Here is a 26,078-nt window from a genome sequence, read left to right on the forward strand (position 1 = left end):
ACTTTTTATAAGTTAGGGGTAAGTATAAATAATCAACGGTAGGACAGTTGTTCTCTTAGAGAGTGGAGCCCATAGCATCAGCATCACCTGGAGACTTGTTAGAAATGAAAGTTCTCAGGTGCCAGTTTAAGCTATTGAATAAGGGACTTTGGGCTGAGCCCAGCAATCTGTAATTTTACAAGCTTACTACATGATCTGGAAGCATGCTGTAGTTTAAGAACCACTACAGGAGGCTACTAGGAAAAGATTACAACAGATTGATAAGATGAGTGATTTTCTGTAAGTTGAATCTTCTGATTGTAAAATTACTTTCAATCTTGGCTACGCATTAGAATCATGTAGGGAATTTAAAAAAATTCTGATGTGAGGGCCAAAAAAAACAAGTGAGATTCTCTGGGACTGGGACTGAGACATATTTTGTAAATCATCCCAGGTTATTATAAAGTACAGTCCATTTTAAGAACCACTGCATTTATATAGTGATCTCCCCCCTTCCCCCTGCGGTGACAACCACTAGATATTGGCACATGTCCCCTGGGGACACAAACACTCCTAGTTGAGAACCACTGATAAACACTATTCTGGCTTCTCTTACCACTGATTAATTTTCCTTTTGTTGACTTTCACATAAATGGGATTATATGGTATGCATTTTTTTCTGTCTTTGTTCAATCCATCACTGTCCTTGAGTATAGGTCTATATCTGTGCTATTAGAGTAGACATGGTTGTGAGATTAAGCTGTGTTGTTGCAGGTAGCTGTAATTTCTTTTTTATTGATGAACCATTTTATTGTTTATAATTTAATTCATTCTCTCGCTGATGGACATCTGAATGGTTTCTAAATTCGGCTATTATGAATAAAGCTAATATGACCATTTTTGTACATGTCAGTCTGTGGATATGTGCTCACTTCTGTTGATGTTGGTGTTAATATTTATTGATGTTGGTGTTCATTACATCTAAGAACTTCTGTTATGAAAAGACACCACTGAGAGAGTGAAAAAACAAGTTTTGCTCTGAAAGAAAATATTTCAATACATATTTTCATCAAGGAATTCATATCTAAATATATAGAGAGAGCGCCTATAAATCTATAAGAAAAAGATAACCTGGAAAAATGAGCAAAACTTGAATAAGCTCTTGACAAAAGAGAATATCCAATCTAACCAGTAAGCATATGAAAAAGTGCTCACCCCCATAGTTACAAAAGATACGCATGTTGAAATAATAATGAGGTAACCCTGTATAGCCACCAAAATAGCTAAAATTAAAGAAATTAACATTTACGAAGTTTTGGAAAGGATATGAAACAAGCTGATCTTTTATAAAACTTATGCTATAAAACACTCTCACTATGATAAATATATGTAAATTCTCTGACAGGTGAACATGTGGAGGGTTTCTAATATTTTCTTATTAGAAGCACTGTAGTCATAAGCATTCTTGTATTTTCGTCTTTGCACTTTGTGTGAAAATTGTTTCTAGATTTCTAAAATAGCCTGTTCCACTATGACTTGTGGGAACTCTATATGTATCATGGATATTAACTCCTTTATATATGTTGAAAATATTTGTTCCTTGTGTCATTTCTTTTAATTTTGTTTATAGTTCTGGTAGTATACAGAAATTTACAGTTTTAATGTCAAATCTATCTTCTACGGCATCTTTTTCATATCATGGTTAGAAAAGTCTTAGGCACATTAAAAAATATTTTTTCTAATACTTTATGTTTTACATAAAATTTTAAATTGCTCAGTCATTTATAGTTTATTTTTCATTGTGGCATAAGACTGGAATTATCCCCCTATTATTTTTTTGCTGTTGAAGTGAAATTTTCTCCTTTTCATATATTCAAATTTCCCTTATATGTTTGATTTTTTTTCTTAACTCCTCCCTTGCTTCTTTTGACATCTTTGTCCATTATTGCATTAATACCATACTTAAAAAATATTTCAGCTTTATTTTAATTTTCTTCCTTTTCAGAAATCTCCTGGGTATTCTAGAACATTTACTCATTCAGATAAGCTGTCGAATAAATTTGTTGTTTCCTCCCCAAAAAAACCCTCTGAGAATTTTATTGAGTTTGGCATTTACTATTGAATCAGTTTGTTTTTATGATATAGAATGTTTTCATCTAAAAGTATAATATATATTTCCCTCAACTTTTATATATTTAATCAAAGATTTGCAGTTTACTTTATAGGTTTACACATTTCTTGTTTGGTTTATGCCTATGTGTTTTATAGTTTTTGCTATTATTGTAAATTTGAATTATTTTTTCACTTTCAAAGATTTAGTACATGAAAGATATATCAGTATTTGCCTGGAACTTCACTAAACTCTCCTAGAACATCTAATAGTATTTTTTTCTTAGTGTAATTTTATTTTTCTAATTAAGTATTGTATTTTTGGAAATAATGAAAAGTTGCCTCATTATTTTTAAAGGTTAAACATTTATTTCAGTTGATATAGTGCTCCAATTATGACCTCTAATACAATGTCAAATTCTGGGATTCTAGTGATGTTAGTAGACATCCTTATCTTCCCCTCCCCCACCTCACTTAAATGGAATTGGTTCTAGTGTTTTACTTGTAAATACACAGAGTGTACATTTGTTTTCTGGGTATAGTTTTATCATGATAAGTAAGTTTCCTTCAAATGCAAAATTGCTAGATAGTAAATCTTAACTAGGAGGGACACTTCTTTCTGCCCTTAACCCAATGCATACATCCTCTGAAATAGAATGATGTAGGAAGACAGTAATCTCTCTTTTCAGATAAACTCCATTCCTGTTTGCCTCTCCTTGTTGGAAGACTTCTAAGATGACTTTTTATTCTAGTGTTTAAATGTATGTACTTTTAAATCAATGGGGGTCCTAAATGCAAAGTGAATATTTAATCTGTTGTAATCTGGTGTATTTACAGAGTAGTATTGACTTGTTTTTCAAACATGCAACAACATAATACGTTTTTATGAGTAGTTAAAGGACTTTTAGGGAGTACTTTAAATTATTAAACAGCTTTTCACCTTAGGTTTCGGAACCTAATTCTCTTGTAAAGTACAAATCCGTTGCACCTTTATAAATGAAATGAGTATGATTTTCTGTTTTTGTGCTGTTCATCAATGTTAGGTGTCAGGGTGTAGTTAGATTTCTAAAATAAATTGGAGAGCAATTTTTTTAAAAATCTGTGCTCGTAAATATTTTAAATAACATAGAATAAAAGACAAGGTAGATAATTAACTTGCTTTTCCATTTGTTTTAAAGAATTTGGTTTATTTAGCTTTCTTACATTTTTCAATCGGCTCTGATAGTTTCTGCTACCATATATTTCCTATAAAAATATTTCTAAGTTTAACAATATCCTTTTGTTTCATCATAATTTTTCATCATATTTTTATCTGTCATTATATTTGTATTCTAACTGATAATGTTTATTTTTTTATTTCTCTCTGATTTTTTCCTTTATCAGGCTCACTAGAAGTTTGTTCTGTTGGTCATTTCAAAATTCCAGCTTAGTCTTACTAATCATGCTAACTTTTTTTTAATATAATAAGAATACTTAACATGATATATACATGTATTAAGATGATAAATCTTAACAAATCTTAAGTGTACATAAATTATCATTGAGTATAGGTACTGTGTTGTACAACAGATCTCTAGAGCTTGTTCATTTTATTTAACTGAAACTGTATACCTTTTGATTAATTGCTCCACATTTCCTAATCCCCCTGAGCTCCTGGTAACCACCATTCTCATCTTTGATTTTATGCATCTGCCTGTTTTAGATATCTCATATAAATAGAATCATGCAATATTTATCTTTCTGTGTCTGGCTTATTTCACTTAGCTTTATGTTCTCCAGGTTCATCTGTGTTGACACAGATTAGAGTAGTGCCTTCTTTTAAGTCCAAATAGTATTCCATTGTGTGCAAATACCACATTTTTTAAAAGTTATTCATCTATCCATGAACATTTATGGTTTCCACATCTTAGCTATTGTGATTAGTGCTGTAACATAGGAGTGCTAATATCTCTTTAAGCTCCTGACTTGAATTTTTTGGAGTATTCAGAAGTGATATTGCTAGATCATATGATAGTTATATATATATTTTTTTAATTTTTAAGGCACCTTCTACTGTTTTCCATAGTAACTGCACCATTTTGCATTCCTAACAGTGTGTAAGGCTTCCAAATTCTCCACATCCTCACCAACATTTGTCTTTTGTTTTTTTGTTTGTTTGTTTTTGGTAATAGCTATTCTGACTGCTGTAAGGTGATATCTCAATGTGGTTTTGATTTGGATTTCTTTGATTATTAGTGACAATGAACAGTTTTTCATATACCTTTTGGTCATTTGTATATCTTCTTTGGAAAAAAAATGTCTCTTCAAATCTTTAGCACATTTTTTATTAAGGTTATTACTTTTTGGTAATTGAATTGTAGGAGTTTATATATTTTGGAGATTAACCCCTTACCAGATATATAATTTTAAAATATTTTTTTCCCAAACAATAGATACCTTTTCAATCTTGATTATTTCTTTGCAGAAGCTATTAAATTCAATGTAATTAAAATCCCAAAGTAATTTTTTTGCAGATTTAGAAAAAAACAGTTCTACAATTCATATGGAACCACAAAAGATCTCAAATAGCTAAATATCTTGAAAAAGAACGAAGGTAGAAGCATCATATTTCATGATTTCAAAATATATTAAGTTACATTAATCAAAACAGTATAGTGCTGACATAAAGACAGACATACAGACTAATACAACAGAATAGAAAACCTAGAAATAAATCCACACATATACAGTCACTTGATCTTTGGCAGAGGTGCCAAAAATACACAAGGAAAGAAGGGTAGTCTCTTCAACAAGTGGTGCTGGGAAAACTGAATATCCACATGTAAAAGAATGAAACTAGGGGCGCCTGGGTGGTGCAGTCGTTAAGCGTCTGCCTTCAGCTCAGGGCGTGATCCCGGCGTTATGGGATCGAGCCCCACATCAGGCTCCTCTGCTATGAGCCTGCTTCTTCCTCTCCCACTCCCCCTGCTTGTGTTCCCTCTCTTGCTGGCTGTCTCTCTCTGTGAAATAAATAAATAAAATCTTTAAAAAAAAAAAAAAGAATGAAACTGGACCCTTATTTTACACAATACACAAAAATCAACTCAAAATAGATTAAATACTTAAACATAAAACATGAAACTGTAAAACTCCTAGAAGAAAACAGAAAGGAAAAGCTTCAGGACGTTGGTCTTGTCAGTGGTTTCACGGATGTGACATCAAAAGGACAGGCAACAAAAATGAAAATAAACAAGTGGGACCACATACAAACTTTTTTGAGGGTTTTACTTTTAAGAAGGGAAGGAATAATAAAATAGGATAAAAACAAAGATGGAGACAAACCATTAAGGGACTCTTAACTATAGGGAACAAACAGGGTTGCTGGAGGGGAGGTGGGTGGAGGAATGGAATAACGGAGTGATGGGCAGTAAAGAAGGCACTTGATATAATGAGCACTTGGTGTTATATGCAAGTAGGGAATCTAAATTCTCCCCAAAATTAACAATACACTATATGTTAACTAACTTGAATTTACATAAAACCAAAACTAAAAAATATTAGTTGAAACAAAATACACTTTAATATCTATCTAAATTCATTTAATATATTTTATAACTTTTTATCTACGTTAAGTGCGTAATTCATTTTCAGTATCTTCTTTCTAATAAAAAGTTAAGATCCATATTTTTTACTGTGTACAGCTTTGGCTGAATCCTATAGGTGTTCCATGTGTGTAATATTTTCTTCAGTATTAATTTAAAAAAGACTCTTTAAAATTTAGTTTCCCCTTTTAGGAAAAATTACTTAGAAGATTGACTTTTTTTTTAATTTCCTGTTTTATATTAATTCAAAAAATAGATTTGATTGCATCAAAGTTAGGGAATATTGCCTTTATACTAACTATTTGGAAATTTTACTGAGATTTTCTTTGTGGAAAAGACATAATTGATTTTATAAGTAATATTTGTAAATTTAAAAAGAATATACAGGTTATGGTATAAAAGTCTAGGAATATTGAGGATGATATCCAAATCTCTTGTATCATTCCTCTGACTCCTCAAGCTATTAAAGTCTGAGGTAAATAAGTTATTGTCTCCTAACAGTAACCTGTGTTGGAAGGGAGGAAGGTGACAATCTTTGTTTCTAATACTCTTGTTTTATATATTTTGCTTCTACATTAAAGGAGTGAGTGTTTATAAATGCTCATAATTTTATTGATTTCTCATTGCAAAAGATTTACATTTGTCCCATTAATACAATATATGACATTTTTCCTGAGTACTGTCATTTAATATAAAATTACCATCTTAAAATATTTTTATTTGCCCTTATCTTATATTTTTGCCTATGTGTTATTTATTTGCTTAGTTTTAGTTTTTCTAGTGTAAAACTACCTATAGTTGCATTTTACTTTCCTTTTTTCTTTAATAATATGTAAAAGAGTTTTAATCTTAATTTACACTTACTATAATAAGCTCTTATTTCTTGGTTGATTTTACATTCTATGTTATTAGGATTCTTATGGGTTCTTTTTTTGTTGTTGTTTTTATGTATGTTGCTAAAATAAGACTCTTGTTCATTCCATTTTTCCCTTGCAACATTGGAATGTTTTTGTGTCAGGTTTGTATTTTTGTAGAGGTATCCTTAATTTTAAAAACATTTATAGTGGGGTGCATGGGTGACTTAGTCGGTTAAGCGTCAGACTCTTGATTTTGGCTCAGGTCATGGTCTCACTGTCCTGAGATAGAGCCCCTCATTGGGCTCCACACTGAGCCTGGAGCCTGCTCAGGATTCTCTCTCTCCCTCTCCCTTTGACTCTCCCCCTACTCACGTTCTCTCTTTCCCTCTCTCTCTCTCAAAAAAAAAAAAAAAAAAATGCAGGTATAGATTTTAAGAAATGTGATGCTTTTCTGATCTCCGTTGGGTATAACCTGTTTTCCTATTGTTCCATTTCAGAAATGTTTGATGATCAATTCCATGTTATAACTGTTCTGAAATGTTCCTATATAATGGTGAAATTTTTGCATATATCATTGTCACATTGTAATTTTTTTAAAAGTTGTTATGATTATTCTCACTTTTTTACTTTTCCTAGGATCTCAAAACTTCATATATGGATGTTGAAACTTTCTCTTATTATCCCACTGTAGCTGTAAAACAACGATTGAAGTCTGAGCTTTTATGTCCAAGAAATTCTAGACAATGAAGTCTCTAGGGGAAAAAGAGGGGAATTGTGAAAATGAATAGCTGACTCTTGCCCTGAAAACTTGTCGGTTTATTTTGGAAGATACATATATAGCCAACTTATTCAAATCCAAATATATCAGTAATGAATAGAGATGAACTGGTGTCAGGGAAGAAAATAAGGACAGAAGGAAGAACTTAGCAAAAGAATAAGAGAAGATATGAAATGACTGGCATGTTCACATACCAAACAATGATAGAGTGAATCTAAATCTAAAAGGGCACAGGACTGAGTGGCAAAGGATCTAACTAGAAATGATAATAGGTATGCGAGTGAGAGGATTGGGAGTATGAACTTTATCCTGTATGCAATTAGAATAATTGAAAGCTTTTGTTCAAGGGAATGATATGAAAAGTCTTAAGTTTAAGAATAACTCAGATAATGAGCAGAAAATGACTTAGAGCTGAGATAAAAGTCTGAACAAAGGTAGGGAAAAAAATTTATATAAAGACATTTTTGGCACCAATTTATCAAAATTCATATATAAATTACATGTGGGTGTTATTGGAGATGTGTGGTCAGAATTATCTCTTAGATTTCAGGTATGAATGATTGTTGGATGCTGCAGCCATTCACTGAGTTTGAAACAAGATGGAAAAGCAGGTTTCATTCTACATAAAATTTATTTTGGGAAGCAGTAGAATTTAGCAATCAAATGCAAGCGAAATAGTGAATTTCAAATCACTGCACTTGCCCTTACTGGTTTTTGACATTGTACACATTACTTAATCTTTCTTAGTTTCGTTCATGATAAAACACGTAGAGTAATTCCTTTGAAGGGATTATTACAGAAATTAAAGCAAATATTGTATATGAAATATATTACTATTTCTATCATAATATAATAATTAATATTACTATTTTGTACATAATATGCTTGGGGATTTCTACTGGAGAACTACACAGATGTTCAGAGTTTAGTAGATTAACTAAAATGAGCTTTGCATTCAGGAGAAAGTTTAATACTGGAGAAATAATTTTATATAGTGGATATCATGAAAGGGACTGTGTAAAATTATAACAGGTCATCTGTGGACAAGAAAGCAGATGAAAAACTAATGCTAAGCCACAAGATAAATAATTTTAAGTATTAAGAAGGAAAATCAAAATAGTTAAGCTAAAAGGGGAGAGAATATCTAGGAAGACGGATATCACAAAGAAATCAAGGCAGGTGAAAAGTGAAGTGTATTTCACAATCCAGGAATCAAATTCAGGTAGTTTCAGTGGAGTGGTAGAGGAAAAAAATACAGTGCAGTGAATTCAAGACTCGCTGAGAGGCAGAAGAGTGAAAAAAGTGGGTGTATATTACTCTTGAGAGTCTATGTCAAAAAAGGAGAAGGAAGTGGAAGCTGAAATACGTTGATCACTTTGTCCATTTTCTGGAAGGAGTGGAAAGGACTGAACATGTTTGCAGACTAGGGATTCAGGGAGAGTAGTAAAGTACAGCAAAACCAGTGAGGAGAATGAGAAAAGAAGTCAATAAGAAGGTGTTGACTTACATCATTCATATAAATGATCATGTACTTACACGCTCAAGTAGAAAAAGAAAAAGGTCTGTATTCAAATAAGAATTCAAATCTCAACACACAGCTCTGCATCTTTTATTTTCTACAGTTTCCATTAGTGTGTCCTGTTATAAGATGCATATATCATTTCTAGGGCCCTCATAAGTATAGCAAAAATCACACGATACTCTTTGATTTTTTAGATTTTGTTTTAGTTTCTTCCCTCTTACCATCTCTTATGCCTCATCCCTCCTATATCTGACTATCCATGTTTCCAAAATATGCACATTTCACAAAGGAATGTATTTCCCTTTTCTGCTACAGGCACATATTCTGTAGAATGTTACATTGCAAATGCAAACTTTGGGAAAAAAAATAAAGAGTCAGTCACTCTGATAAACCATAGAAATAGGTTAGAAAACAGTAGATGTAATCTGTTTTCTGCCACTCCATACTGACAAGATGGACTAAGTTGGCAATTACTGACTTAGAGAAAGTTGGGTTTATCAAATGCAATATCTAAAAGAGAAAAAAAAAATCTGTGTTTTCTTTGGTTTATTTATCCTATGGCCAAATAGTTACCATATAGTATTAATTTAATTTTTGCAGTTCTGTTACCATATCAAATGCAATATCTAAAAGAGAAAAAAAAATCTGTGTTTTCTTTGGTTTATTTATCCTATGGCCAAATAGTTACCATATAGTATTAATTTAATTTTTGCAGTTCTGTTACCAAGTAGAATAAAAATCCCAGTGAATGAACATAGATGTTCATTAAGTACAGGGATATTTGTGGAATCTTCTTCTTTAGTTAATTCTAGATAAGCAAAATTCTTTTACCTTATAGTATCAGGAGAGATCTAAACTATGATTTTATTGTTGGGCATTTTTATTATGATTTTTTCCTTGGTAACCTCTACATTTTTTAATACTACTGGAAGAGCTAATTTGGAGCATATAAAACTGCATCTACCAGTATTAAGCTATAATGATGTAAAAAGTTTTGATTCAGTAGTCATGTCATATTTGGTCAATTGCCAGCAATTGCCATTAGTGAGAAGTGAAGCACCTACAAGAAGTACCAAATCGGTAAGAGAAACAAATCAAAGGGAGATGAAATGATCCGTAATGAGCAGAGAAAAATCAATAAGGGAAAAAAAGAGCCTCTCTCTTAAAATGAATGAAGAGACAGGCTGATGTTTGAACTACATTTGTTCCATGTAAGTAGTCACTCTGAGCAGGAAAGCTTAGCCCAAAAATACTTGTTGCTTGTTCAATTCTCCTTGATTGAGAGTCTATTCTAAAACTGTATACATTGGTGTACTGAATAATACATTGAAGAATGTGTGTCCTATTAAAAAATCCTGTTTAAAGAGGAAAGCTTAAAGCAAGGTTACAGTTTATAAAACCCTCTCGTATACAATAGTAAGCCAGACAACTTATTGTCATTCTAGACTACATCACTTCTACTAGCCTAATTACGATTGAATAAAGAATAGACTGAATTCTCAGTCTAGAGTGTAGGTTCACCTTGGGGCTAACTTAATTCGGTGTTCTGTCTTGAAGCAAATAGAAAACTTTTCAGGAAAACATCAAAGAAGAATTCGTAAGTCCTCAAAGAGCTAAACTATTTCGTGGATCCCAGAAGGATAAATGGGAACTTTGATGAGAATGAAGAATGTAGCATCTCAAAGGTGTGATTGCTCTGCTATTCTGTTCAGTTCCTCCCATTAAGAAAACTGCTTCACCTTCTGATTAACAATACGCTTTTGTAGTAAATTCATTGCTTTAACTGGAGAATGCACAAAAGCACGGGAATTCAGGATTTTAGGGGATCATTCAGTGTATCATTTCTCAAGTACACCATGTCTCCCAAGGATTAGACAAAATCAGGAGTATATCCAGTACCTCTAATGGGAGGGGCAAGGGTCATCTTTTCTAATTATAGAAATTTGGGGGAAGGTTAAGGGAAGAGGTTTCATCCTCCCCCAGTGCACAAATGATTTTATTAACCCAAATCTTTGGATTCCAAGTCAAGGGCTTTTGGTAGCCAGCCTTAAAGATGGCCCCTAATGCCTCCTGGTATTCACAACTTTGTGAATTATGCTAGTGTCGGTCTGTTTGGTGAATCAGATATTGCAGAAGGGATGGTATGTCACTTCTGAGTTTGAGTTATAAGAGATTACAGCTTCCAGCTTTCTCGCTCTCTCACTCTCTCTTTCTCTCTCTGAGATCATTCCATCTGGGGGAAGCCCTGTAGAGGCCCACATGGTGAGGAACTGAAACCAAAACCTCTTACTAATAGCCATGTGAGTGGGCTTGGAAACAGATTTTCCAGTGCAGTTCATAGAGATGCAGACCAGCCAGCAACTTGACTGCAACATCATGAGATACCCTGAGCCAGAGACACATGGCTAAGCTACTTCTGGATTTCTGACCCTCAGAAACTGACGTTATGAAGTTTCTTGTCTTAAGCCACTAAATTTGGCAGTAATTTATTATGCAGCAGTATTTAGGTACCATGGCTATTTTCATCTACACTGGAACAAAAGTTTTCTTTTATGAAATGATTTTTTAAGATAAATGATGACAAAGATTCTTTCGTTTTATGATTGTCACTCATAGAGTGGGACTGTACCCTTTCAGTAACTGTGATCCAGGAAATTTAAAAGAAAAAAAGGTTATATTCTGTTTTTCATAATTTTGGTGATCTTATTTAGTTCATGGTGTCCAGGACACATGGCAGGCACTAAGATTAGGGGCAATCTCTACAAAAACTGTGAAGGTTTACGTTCTGCTATTAAGTATTTTTATTGTCCTTTCTCCAAGTAATTCTAGCTTCTTGTACTGGTCTATATGTATAAGGATAATAGTACTGGGTTGTTAGATAAAATGAGTGAATATATGTAAAGTACTTCAAACAGTGTCTGGAATTTTGTAATTACTCTATACATGCACATTCCTGTATTATTTCCATCTCATCATCCTGACAGAGATATTCTCAGGAAAATCTCAACCTGTGATCCTCCCTTCTCATCCAGAGTTTATTGTCCTAGAATGTATTCTTCTGCATTATAAAGATCTTCATGTTTCTTGAGATAATACCTTAACGCTCCAGATTTTGGGTCCATCCCTTTGCCAGGATCAATTTATTGGATAATATTCAAATTTAAATATAGCCTACTTTTTAAATAAGAGATCATCCCAAACATCTTAACATAAAAAGGAAATGTCAATAATCATTGGTCCTTTAATGAGAAAAGGAATCACCAGTTGATTTAAGGCCTGTAGTGTCAGTTACCCCAAGAGAGTAACAGAGAAATAATAGGAAACTAGGTTTGAATGCAGACTCTGCCACATAAGCAAGGAGTCCAGAATACAGCTTTAATACAGATTTTGACATATGTCCTTACTGTAAAAAATAGATTTTTCTTATTGTAAAAAGAATAATTTTACCATACTTTAACATAATAACTTAGAAAGTATTAAGGAGGTAAAGTTATAAGGGAACTAAAAAGTCATATAAATCCCTATGCTGAACTTGGAAGTAATCCCTCTAGTGCTTGGCCTGTACATATTTCATCCAAGGTAAGACACCATCAATTTTAAGATGCTCCATTGTTATGAACTACTATGAAAGAAAATAAATATGTTGCCAGTTAAAACTATGATAAAATGGGGCGCCTGGGTGGTTCAGTCAGTTAAGCGTCTGCCTTTGGCTCAGGTCATGATCCCGGAGTCCAGGGATCTGGTCCCATGTCAGGCTCCCTGCTCAGTGAGGAGGCTCCTTCTCCCACTGCCCTTCACCCTGATTGTGCTCTCTCTCGAATAAATAAAATCTTTAAAAAAATAAAACTATGATAAAATGCTTGTCTATGACATATTATTATTACCTTTATTTTTAAAAGGTCTTTTTTGGCAATTTAGCAGATAACTCTAGTCACAAATCACAGTTGTACATACAGAAGGAAGAAAATATGAGCAAAACAAATTGGTTAAGATACTCCTAAATTGTCTTTACATGAAATACAAATTCTGTTGAATCATTGTCTCAGAGTGGTCCATGTACATGCTTTTACCCATAATATCTGCTGGACTATAAGGGCATAGATGATGCAGTGTTTCTTAAAAGTGTTCTGGGGCACCTGAGTGGCTCAGTCAGTTAAGCTTCTGACTCTTGCTTTTGGCTCAGGTCATGATCTCAGGGTAGTGGGATTGAGCCCAATGTTGGGCTCCATGCTCAGCGGGGAGTCTGCTTGAGATTTTCTCTCCCTCTTCTTCTGCCCTTTCCTCCACTCACATACTCTCTTTCTCTAAATGAAATCTTTAAAGAAAAAATTTTTAAAAGAGTGTTCTATTGTCTTCTTCGAGCTCTTCTTTTAAGCTACTGACACTCATTCTGTAAGTTTTGGTGCACATACAGGCAATTGCAGATAAGTCAGTTCTGCTATCTCATCAACAAAAATGATAAGATCCACTCCAATTTCAGAGATGTTAGGATAACAAAACAGTGTGAGCATCAGTTAGCATCTAGTCAGAAAATAGAAGTAATGTCAAGAAATTCAGTAGAAAGAATTTAATACAGAACTACTTAGAGAATTTTTAGAGAGCTAAAAAGGCAAACAGATGTAGGTCAGACAACCAGAGATTTGCCACTGAAGGAAGCTGCTCTCACTTTTAAGGTGGACACATGAAGGGATGGGGTGTTGTTATTTGAGCACTTTAGCCAGTTTGCCTGGAAAAAACTGGAATCATGGAAGAGAAACTGGTGGAGCTAGAACCATAGAGGCAATGTCTGGCTGAGGATGCCTTCTATATAGCAGGGAGCAGAGAGAGACGCATTGCCTCTTCCCTTTGCCTCCTCTAGTTGCTCACAGGTACCTTCCATTAGTTGAAACTAAGGAAGTCAGCAGGCAAGAAGCCTAGGGAATAGAGTTTGCAGGGCCAGCAGAGCAAGAGATGGGTGAGAAATTGCTCTGAGAGCAAACATGGAAACACCAACAGAATAAGCATTTTAGAATTGATTAAATGTGATATTTCTCTATCAGTATCCTTATCTGTATAATGAATGTGACCATATAATGCATGCTTTTTTATAATCCACCTTTTTATATTCACAGTATCTTATATGTGTATATCTATTGAAATTCTATTTGTCCTTTTTTGGTTCTGTTGGGTACTACATTACTTGGATACATTTATTAAAGAAATTCATAAAAGAGTTTGTCTTTCTCTGTAGCTATATAAACTTTTCACTCATTTTTACATATTTTTTGCATAATACACGTTTTTGGTGTCCTCCCCTTGAAAGTGAAAACCCCTTCGATGCTTTTATACTTCTTGCATATTTCTAATAAAGATAACTTTAAATCATTTTTAAATTTTGCTATCCATCAAACATTAGCACACATATATATTTATTAAACTAGACTGGTTGGAATAATAAAATAGACATCCAAATTATAACTTTTCTAAGGAGGCTGTTTGTTATAACAGAAAGTTCATGTTTGCATTTTAGAGTCATATGAATGTTGCACACCATTCTATAGTTACACATGCTAACTAATAATTAGTTATTTGGGTGAGTTATTTAAACTCTAAATTAGGTTTCTTCTTCTACCAAATGGGGATCATAATTCCCACCTCTTAATTTATTGTGAAACTATATAAAATATGCCTGGCACACAACATACACTCAATGTTATTCCCATCCCTCCAGCCTCAATCTTACAATTCCATGCAATTTTCCCTTTCTGTTTTTATTCAACAAATGGTAAGACTGGCAACTATGATTCAGTCAAATCATTGCTTTATTTTGATTTTGATTATGCAGGGCTCTGAAACTGTGGCTGAGAAGTGATTATTAAGTGATTTTTTTTTAGTGCATGGATGTTATTATTTTAATTTAAATTTTAGGTAGTTAACATACAGTGCAATATTGATTTCTGGAGTATAATTCACTGATTGATCACTTACATACTGCATCCAGTGCTTATCCTAACAAGTGCCCTCCTTAGTACCCATCACCCATCTAGCCCACCCCCTACCCACCTCTCTCCATCAACCCTCCATTCTCTATTGTTAAGAGTCTCTTACGGCTTGTTTCCCTCTCTCCTTTTTTTTTTCTTTTCCCCCATTCCATATATGAGTGAGATCATATGAGATTTCATTGTTTTTGATGGCTGAGTAATATTCCATTATATATGTATATATAAAATTCCATAATATTACATATATATATTCCATATTATATATATTTTTTTACATATTTTGTATATATATATATATATATATATATATCACTCTTCTTTATCCATTCATCAATCAATGGACATTTGGTCTCTCTCCATAGGTTGGCTATTATTGACAATGCTGCTATAAACATCAGGGTGCATGTATTCCTTTGAATCTATATTTTTGTATCCTTTGGGTACATACCCTATCCTATTTTTGGGTACATAGCCTATTTACCCTATCCTTTGGGTAAATACCTATTAGAGAAATTGCTAGACCATAGAGTAGTTCTATTTTTAATATTTTGAGGAACCTCCATACTGCTCTCGGAATGGCTGCACCAGTATGCATTCCCATCAACAATGCAAGAAGGTTCCCCTTTCTCCGCATCCTTACCAACACCTGTTGTTTCTTGTGTGGTTAATTTTAGCCATCCTGACAGGTGTGAGATGGTATCTCATCATGGTTTTGATTTGTATTTCCCTGATGATAAGTGATGTTGAACATCTTTTTATGTGTTTGTTAGCCATCTGGATTTCTTTCTTGGAAAAGTGTGTATTCATGTCTTCTGCCCATTTCTTAACTGGGTTATTTGCTTTTGGTTGTTGAGTTTGATAAGTTCTTTGTAGATTTTGGATACTAACCTTTATCAAAGAAGACAAGGATGTCCACTCTCAACATTACTATTTAACATAGTACTGGAAAGCTTAGCCTCAACAATCAGACAATAAAAAGAAATAAAAGGCATCTAAATTGGCAAGGAAGAAGTCAGACTTTCACTATTTGCACATGACATGATACTCTATGTAGAAAACCTGAAAGACTCCACCCCAAATTTGCTATAACTCATATATAAATTCAGCAAAGTCACAGTATAGTATTTCTTCACTTTGTGAAGAAATGTTGCATTTTTCTACACCAATAATGAAGCAGCAGAAAAAGAAATCAAGGAATCAATCCCATTTGCAATTGCACTAAAAATAAGATACCTATGAATAAATCTAACTAAAGAAGTAAAAGATCTGTACTCTGAAAACTATAGAACACTTATGAAAGAAATTGAAGAGGATGCAAAGAAATGGAAAAACATCCCATGCTCACGGATTGGAAGAACAAACGTTAAAACGTCTATATTACCCAAAGCAATCTACACATTTAATGCAATCCCTATCAAAATATCACCAGGATTTTTCACAGAGCTAGAACAAGCTATCCTAAAATTTGTATGGAACCACAAAAGACCCTGATTAGTCAAAGCAACCCCAAGAAAGAAAAGCAAAGCTGGAGGCATCACAATTCCAGATTTCAAGTTATTACAAAAATGTAGTCATCAAGATGGTATGGTACTGGCACAAAAAAAGACACAGAGATCAATGAAACAGAGTTAAGAACCTAGAAATGGACCCTCAACTCTATGGTCAACTAATCTTCAACAAATTAGGAAAGAATATCCAATGGAAAAAAAGACACTCTCGGGGCGCCTGGGTGGCACAGCAGTTAAGCGTCTGCCTTCGGCTCAGGGCGTGATCCCGGCGTTATGGGATCGAGCCCCACATCAGGCTTCTCCGCTATGAGCCTGCTTCTTCCTCTCCCACTCCCCCTGCTTGTGTTCCCTCTCTTGCTGGCTGTCTCTATCTCTGTCAGATAAATAAATAAAATCTTTAAAAAAAAAAAAAAAGACACTGTCTTCAACAAATGGTGTTGGGAAAATTGGACAGCCGTGTGCAGAAGAATGAAACTGGACCACCTTCTTACACCATATACAAAAATAAATTCAAAATGGATGAAAGACCTAAATGTGATACAGGAAACCATAAAAATCCTAGAGGAGAACACAGGCAGCAACCTCTTTGACATGAGCTGTAGCAACTGCTTACTAGACACATCTTCTGAGGCAAGGGAAACAAAAGCAAAAATGAACTATTGGGACTTCATCAAGATAAAATCTTCTGCACAATGAAGGAAATAATCAACAAAATGAAAAGACAGAGCCAACAGAGTGGGAGAAGGTAGTGCATGGATGTTAAAGCAGCTACCCAGTCTTCCATCCAGTTGTTCTTCCATTCATTCATCAATTTAGCGAATATTGATTTACTGCCTTCAAGTTTCAGACACTCTATTGGGTGCTAAGGATATGATGGAAACCAAAACCAAAACCAAACCAAATGAGAGAGAGTGAGTGAGAGAGAGAGAGAGAGAGAGAGAGAGGGAGCAAACACAAGCTAACTTGAGTGAATGAGAGCAAGAGAGGGAGTGAGAGTATGAGCAAGCACAAGAGTGAGCTAGCAAAGAAGAAAGAAGAAAGCAACACAAGATTCACAGTTTCTAAGGGTGAGGAGTACTGCTGTTTAATGATTCTACAAAGGCACAGAAATTTAATTCATAATAAAAAGCTATACAAAAGTAAAAGTTAAAACGAGAAATCATAACAGCACCCTGGTTTAGTTTGTCAGTTGAAGGAAGGTTTTCTGTAAAAGAAACATTTAAGACATTTAAGCTGAGTAGTAGTAACAAGAGAAAGTGGAAAAAGTTTGGTTGAAAGAATTAGCAAATTTATCCATTTTTTAATGCTAGGTTCTACTTTCAGTATATCATGGCCTTATTCATAGATATTACATATAAAATGTTTAGTAAACTCTGTTCTTGACAATTTGTAGTCTGGGCTTTTTATGTCAACTTCTTTATTTTACGAGTAGGTAGCTTAAAGTATAATGATTTCATTACTGAACTCTGTATTATTCCTCACTGTGAAAGTTTCTGTTGACAAGAATATTAAATAATGTGGAACTTTTGTCGACCCTACTTTGTCCTTCATCTCAGTGACTTAGAGTCAATTATGGCTACATATATCCATACTATTTGGTTAAAAGAGACCAAAGCTCAAAATAGTTTAATTTAAAAAAAAGGATTTCAGGGATGGTTGGGTGGCTCAGTTGGTTAAGCATCTGTCTTTGTCTCAGGTCATGATCCCAGGTTCCTGGGATCAAGTCCCACACTGGGCTCCTTGCTCAGTGGAGAGCCTGCTTCTTCCTCTGCCTGCAGCTCTCCCTGCTTGTGCATTTTCCCTCCCTCTCTCTCACTCTCTCTCTGACAAATAAATAAAATCTTTTTAAAAATTTAAAAAAGGAATTCATTAGTCCATGTAAATCACAAGTCTGTTTTTATCAAAATCTCTAAATTTATCATATATATATATATATATATATATATATGTACCTAAGATGAGAACTATTAGGGATTGATATAGATACCTCATTACTAATTTTTATACAGAACTCATATTTTAATACTTTAAAAAATAAGTTTGGTGGGAAAAATCTTGACTTGCTGCCACTTTTGCCACTTTTTTGAGTATGTTCTTTACAGATAGAGTAGAACATATTCTGTTCTGTGCAAATGACAAGAATCCATTTTCTTAGATTTGGAGCCAACTGAATTGATTAGATAATTAATGTCAGAAAGAATAAATTCACATCAGCTCTTCTAAAACCAAAGACATATATTGCCTTTTGGTACATGTCTTCCAACAATTTACTGCTTTTATCCAGCAATGAGGTGTATTTTGGAGTATGTACTGTGGTCTTTTATTATTAAGTATTTGTGGGTGCTTTGCTGAAGAATACACATACAGATACACACTTTTTAAAAAAAAATCAGGAAGTATGACTAAAATGAGCTGTTCATCTTTTCTAGAATAATTCATTGCTACAGATCTTAAAGCTTTCATTATTTGTGCTTTCATTCAATAGTGTGATTTCCTAATAGCCCTCGGAGACCCAGGAACTGTTGTATGTCCTACCTCAGTTCAGAGAAAGAAAGACCTTTAAATTCTTTAAATAGAAAGACCTTCTATTAAATTAGGCATTTTGTGTGTGTGTGTGTGCATGTATCATTTTTATTCTCTCTCTCTGTCTTTATCTCTCTCTCTCTCTCTGTCTCTCTGTCTCTCATAAAGTCTGTTGTTTCTCCTCCTTGCTTTAACTATTAACTCCTGTCTGGCTTTGGTTTAAGAGATAGCACAGAATCCATGCACTAGAGTTTATCAGGGAGAATAACCTCAAACTCACTACTGCTCAATGTCTGAAAGTCTGTGGAAATAAATACAAAGGATTTCCTGAAAATTAAGTAATCCATCCATTTTTCTTGCTCAGATTCTTAACCTTCGGTAAATGAGTATTTAAGAGCTTCTTAAAATTATATATAAATTTTATGCATATGAATTTTAATGGACAGTCTATTATTTTCACTAGGTATTCAGAATGGTCTGTAATTAAGAAATGGTTAAGAATCACCTCACCTGATATTTTTAAATCTATAATTGGATTAAGCAGAAGACCAGAACACTGTGTGCTGTGTATCTGGACTTCGGTACTCCAGAAATGCATGAGTATTTGATTGTGCCTGGGGTGAATATGTTAAAATTACACATGCACACGCACACACACACACACACACACACACACTCATTTAAAAAAAGAAAATAATAGCAGAAACAAAACGTATCACTTTGCCTAGTGAAGATATTTACCTTTGGTCTCCATATGAACAATAAATGTGCTTTTTTGAGAAAGTGGCTGATCTTGATTGTGTTTTGTCTGGTTTTAGTGTTACAGATAGTGAACTGCCAAATTAGAGGCTTGGTGTTTTGTTCTCCAGGGCATGCGTTTTGTGTAACTTTTGAATTTATTCTTTAGTTTCTACCTTTATTTACCTTTGCCACAAATTCTTCACTTCTTTTTCTCATGTATTTTGTTGTACTGTTTTTGTTTGTTGTTGTTGTTGTTTTTTTTAATAAATTGCCCTAAATCATTTCAAAAGCACCGAGAGTACAAATATAAATGAATAAATAAATAACAATAGTGACTGAGACAACATATAAATCACTTTGTTTGTTTTATATGTTTTTTCACATGGTCCATAGTTCTAAAATCCTTTCAGAAATGATTTATTTAGCAACATACTTTTGTAGTTTTTTGTTGTAAATATTTATTATTTAGGTTTAAGAGGTACTGATGTATCCTTAATATAGTAGTAAAAAAAAGTGGCCAACATTGAAAATGAATCCAAACTATTTTAACTTGAATGGTAAAGTGGGGAAGCTCTTTTTTTTCCTGTTAGGTTTAAAAACATATTTCAGGTATCGCTGCTTTTGGTAAGTGCACTATTTTGCAGTTGCTTATTCAGGTACTCTAACAAAATTGAATATACTACTTAGAAATTGTCTACTATGTCTTCTACTTATAAACATAATTATGAGGTTCTGCCTTGGGAAGTATTTTAGTGAACACCAGTATATTTTGCCTGTGTGTGTGTACAACTAAGCTTTGTCTTTTCGTAAAATTGCACTCATTTATATAATCCCTATTTTGGTTTCTTTTAGTTTTAAACTTGTATTTGTAGTTAGATAATAGATATTGCTCCTTTGTTGCCATTCAGTATGAATGGGTTGCTGACTGTCTTACTGTGTTGTGGTAGGATGTGCTGATGAGTGGGAAGAGTACAAAAAGGAATTGATTTTTCTTTTTATGTCCTAAGTAGGGTTCTCCAGTCTGCACTGCAGTGTATAGAATAGTCATTTGAATCTATGTTTAGTGGTAAGTCGAAGCCCAAGCCTTGGGCACAGCTAATCTAATGAGCATACTGTAGAGGTCAACTATAAACCACTTCTTCCCAGCTACATATTGTGCTGTAATGGAAGCATTAAGGGTTAACCTAGAGAAAAGAATGAGAATCCTTTTCACATTACACAAAACTCTAGCAGTGACAGGTTAGGTAAAATTTAAAAATTATATATACTTTGGATAGCCTGCATCCCCAAGAATATGCTGTGTCCTCAGACAAACTAAAAAGTCTTCCCTCCTCACATATCTCATTCCAGGCAATGCCTAGGCTTCGTTCTATGCACGGTGCATGATAAGTGTTCAGTTAATACTTATAGGGTAATTGATAACATGGTAAGGAAAAAGAAGGGCCCTGTATAATGGACCTGTGACTGAGATATAGCTGTCAGGAAAGAAAAATGAAGTGCCCAGGTTACCAAAAACTAGGTTTGCTGAAATAAAAGGAAATGGCTGTCTGGTAGCTCCTGGGCAGAGGGCTAATATCCACTGCTCCCTTCTACATTATGGGTGATTTAGTGCTCTGCTGGAAGATGTGGTCATTGTTCTACTGTGCTTCTGTTGGAAATATCACTGCTAGGCTGACCCTTAAAGAAGGAAAAGAAAATGTGAGCATCTCTTCATTCACAAGTTTGCAGTGAATTGCTAAACTGTAAAGACTTCACTCTTAATACAGAAAGAGAAAGCCTGTGATAGTTTTTTTTTTTTTCTTTAAGGGCTGCTAAAATAGCCTGAGGGACAATCTCTCCAAGTAGTTGCAAGTAGGCAGAGAAAAGGAGAACCAAGGCACTTCAGACTGAAGACTCTAGTGGGCTTCGCAGTACGTATCTGAAGGAGTAGCTATGAGAACCTATATTCTTTCTACTTTTGGAGAAGCTCAGTACTATTGTATAAAGTAGTCTCTAAAATAAAATAAGGACTATAGAGGTATGAATTCAGGGCTGTGAAATCAACTCAAAGAAGATAAAGGCTTCTAGGTTCTTCTGCTAACTGCCTTTGAGAGTGTTTGGACCTTAATCCCTTTGATTAATTTCTTCATGTCACTGTATTACTGCTTTATCTGTCAGGATTTGGCCTGAGAAAGAGAATCACTCTGAGTGATGTAGAGCAGAGATTTATCATAGAGACTTTTACCTCGTACAATTGTGGGAGCTGGTGTAGAAATCTATGCAAGGCTGCTGCCTTTGCATCTTATGCTAGGTCTCAAGTCTCAAAAGATCAGCTAGGCCATCAGTCTAGAAGGAAAGCTGGATGAGTAACAGGGGAGAAAAGAGAAAAACTGGAACCTATGAAGACAAACTGCAACCCATGAAGCCAAATGGAGACCCACATCTGTGTTATACTGCTACCAGATCTGTGATGTACATAACCTGCAGGAGAAGCTGCTGTCATTTGCCATAGAACTGAATAAAAATCTTAAAGTTCACGGTTAGCATAACATTCTTCAATCATAGCATATTATCAGCTTACTCCCACCTTTCCACTCCCACTCTCCCATCTACACACTCCTCAACTCTCCACAGAAAATTTAAAAATTTCCAAAAGATTTGAAAAAGTCTACCAAACATCATCTGAAATTGAACCACAGTTATCTTCAAGAAGCAGAATCCTTTTTGAGGGTACTTTTAGACTAAAAGTGATTTTCCAAGAAGATGATTTTCAATACAGACATACCCAGAAATATTGTGGGTTGGGTTCCAGAGTACAATAAAGCGAATATCGCAACAAAGTGAGTTAAATGAATGTTTTGGTTTCCCAGTGTATATAAAAGTTATGTTGGGGTGCCTGGGTGGCTCAGTTGGTTAAGCATGTACCTTCAGCCCAGGTAGTAATCTTGGGGTCCTGGGATCCAGCCCCACGATAAGCTTCCTGCTCAGTGGGGAGTCTGCTTCTCCTTCTCCCTCTGCCCCTCCCCTCTGCACCTGTTCTCTCTCTCAAACAAATAAAATCTTTAAAAAATAATAATAAAAAAATAAAAGTTATGTTTACTATATTATGGTCTATTAAGTCTGCAACTGTATTATGTCTTTAAAAAACAGTGTACATACCTTTATTAAAAAATACTTTTGCCAGGGCCCTGGGTGGCTTAGGGCACCTTGGTAGCTCAGTCAAGTGTCCAACTCTTGATTTCGAGTCAGGTTATGATCTCAGGGTCCCTAGATTGAGCCCGACATTGGGCTCTGCACTGTGCGTGGAGCCTGCTTGAGATTCTTTCCCTCCCTCTCCCTCTGCTCATTCCCCTGTGTGCATGCTCTCTAAACAAACAAACAAACAAACATATAAAAATAGTTTTTGGTAAAAGGGCTAGCCATTATCTGAGCTTTCAGGGATTTGTAATCTTTTTGCTGATAGAGGGTCTTGCCTTGATGCTGACGGCTGCTGACTGATCAGGGTGGTGGTTGCTGAATGTTGATTGGCTTGACAATTTCTTAAAATAAGACAGTAGTGAAGTTTGTCACATCAGTTAACTCTTCCTTTCATGAACAATTTCTCTGTAACATATGATGCTGTATGATGGCATTTTACCCACAGTAGAACTTCTTTCAAAATTGGAATCAATCCTCTTAAACTCTGCTGCTGTTTTATCAACTAACTTTATGCAATATTCTGAACCCTTTGTTGTCATTTCAACAATCTTCACAGCATCTTCACCAGGAGTAGAAGAAATCACTATCTTTGCTCATTCATAGTATCAAATCCTCATCTCTTAGAAGTTTAATCATGAGATTGAAGCAATTCAGTCACATTTTCAGGCTCCATTTGTAATTGTAGTTCTCTTGCTTTTTCCATCACATCTGTAGTTACTTTCTCCACTGACATTCTTGAATCTTCAATTTGTAAAAAATTCAGTATCTATGAAGAGTACAATAAAATGAGGTATAACTATAGTGAAATGGAATCTTTCTTTTAGTTTTATAATCTTTGTGTAGCAGTGGTAACATTCAAAGGAGATCCATTGTTCACATGAAAAAGATGACTCTTTCCATCCCTGCTTCTTCAGACTTAATGTTGTGTTTTGTAGCAATCTCCACAAAGGCCATGTCCACAAGATTAATCCCTGCTCACATGAAGACTGTCCATTCGCAGTCATCCAGATGACCTGTGTTGTAGTACTATGCTATTCAAGAATTTAGTGCCAGCTCACACAATGACTAGATGAATAGTATAGCTTTGATGTGCACAGTTCTAATGCTATTTTTCTGCTTTCTCTAAGGAGGAATATTGGAGGCTGGCTCTTTAAAAATAACCAGTTTAGAATGAAGCAGCCATGTGGTTCATTACAATGGTGTTTTTCATTTTAGTTTAGTTTTGGTTAAGTTAAAATCTGGTATTATAAGTACTCTTTCATATAACAACAGAACAAAATGTAGGCATTTCAGTCTTAGCATTTATGTTTGTGTATAAATCTTGAAATTCTAAAGATAATATGAAGGACCAAGCACTATATACATTTTAAAATTATGATATTTCATAAAATTCTCATATTTACACAATGCTTTACTATAGTACTTTAAAATTATCACAGGGCACCTGGGTGGCTCAGTCAGTTGAAGATCTGACTCTTGGTTTTGGCTCAGGTCATGATCTCATGGGTTGTGGGATGAAGCCCTGCATCAGGCTCTGTGCTCAGCAGTGGGGGGGAGTCTGCTTGAGATTCTCTCCCTCTGCCCCCCCCACTACTGTGTGCTCTCTTGCTCTCTCGCTCTCAAATAAATAGATACATGTTTTAAAATAAAATAAAATTATCACATTTATATAATTAGTCTTATTGTAGTGTTTACTCTAAAATAATTGGAAGTTTGGTGAGAAATGGAAGAAAAGACATGAGCATACAAAAATTAATCCCTAAAGAATTTATGAGACACAGTTTACCTAATGCAGGTGAACTGGAATCAAGCAATCTATATTTATGCATGTTCACATTTTTAGGTTCCATTTACATTAATAAGAACATTTAAAAAGAGATTCTTTAGTCACATAAATGATTCTATGATTTCTCCCTAAGAACCAATCAATGTCGTCTTTTGTAGTAATTTATTTATTTTTTTCCCGTGATGATGTCTTCTCATAAAATGAAAGATGGAGAAATCAAAAAAGAAGAAAGTAAGAGAGATCTATGTGTATTGTTGCAATGATTTTTAATTTGTCCAAATATTTTTCCATAAAGTTTGCAAAAATGTTTCCCAAACACAAATGCAAGAACAAAGTGCATCAAATTGCTACAGTAAGTTTTAGATACAACAGTTGATAATTTTAAAGCTTGTATCAAAAATTTGCCTTTTGAAAAACATCACATTTATGTCCAAATCATGAAATACATATGCTCTATTATATCATAATATCACATATTATGTCTGTCTTTCACATAATATCAGGTGTTGTTGAATTGCTCTCTATGTAATTTCATCCTCAGACATTGAACATCCTTTAATTTTTAAAAATTAGTATGTTTGTGTAAAATGGCAAAAAATGGTGGTTAGATTAAGAAAGATTTAGAGATTTCTATTATAACTTTTTAGAAATTTGTCTCACTAAAAGCTATTGAGTAACTTGGTACTCCAGATATCAGGTTTGTCAATAATGTTTCACATTGGAAGTTTACTAGAGCCTGTAGACAATTATAAACTTGACCCTCCCTGGAAAGCCCTAGTCTGTCAAGACAATCAGTCAACCAGTTTTTCTATAAATCAACCAATCAGGCACTGAGTCAGTCAAACAATTAATTTACATTTACTTGTCACTAGGTTGAACATTTTGGAACATAAAAGAGAGTGCAGACTTTCTCAACATCACAACCACACAATTTTATTCTCCATCTAGAATGATATATGGAGGGCTAGGAGGGCTCAAAGAATCACTAAATAGGTGAGAACTTTTAATAGGATAAAATGCTGATCCATAATTTGTTCCGTTCAGGTAAGTACATTCAAATACTGCTCTTATCATTGTATCCATGCCATTTTGGGGACTGTATGATCTTTGGCAAGGCAGTAGGCTATGATGTACGCAACACTAGGTCTAAAACTTGACTCAGGTGCCAAGTCATCTTAAGAATCTTATCAAAGCTAGTTTTTGGTCCATAGTTATTAGGGTGTTGGCTTAAATAACTCCTATGCTTTATGATTCTAGAATTCTATGATCTTTTTCTTCATATCAGTATACAGTATAGTTATTTTCAACAATTTCTACAGCTTTCTGGTACTCTGAGCTCTTTTCAGTGTACCACCTCAAGCTGATGATTGCGTGACATTTCATTTTGTTACAATCAAATTTGCAAACTATTTTAGCAATATCCATCAAATACATCATTAATTTGAGTGGGTCATGGTATAGAATTGAGGATACCTGTTGCCAATAAAAAGTAAGAAGCATGGGATAATTTTAATCCAGTGCTAGAGAAAAATAATT

At 34.3% G+C, this 26,078-nt stretch overlaps 1 long non-coding RNA gene across 1 annotated transcript in view; it reads left to right on the forward strand.

Moving 5' to 3' along the window:
• The window catches only part of LOC103672221, a 162,340-nt gene that overhangs the window by 8,164 nt on the left and 128,098 nt on the right, over positions 1-26,078 (forward strand). The window lies entirely within an intron of this gene.

This window comes from Ursus maritimus, unplaced genomic scaffold, assembly GCF_017311325.1.
Source record: "Ursus maritimus isolate PB19 unplaced genomic scaffold, ASM1731132v1 scaffold_5, whole genome shotgun sequence".
Lineage (NCBI taxonomy): Eukaryota > Metazoa > Chordata > Mammalia > Carnivora > Ursidae > Ursus > Ursus maritimus.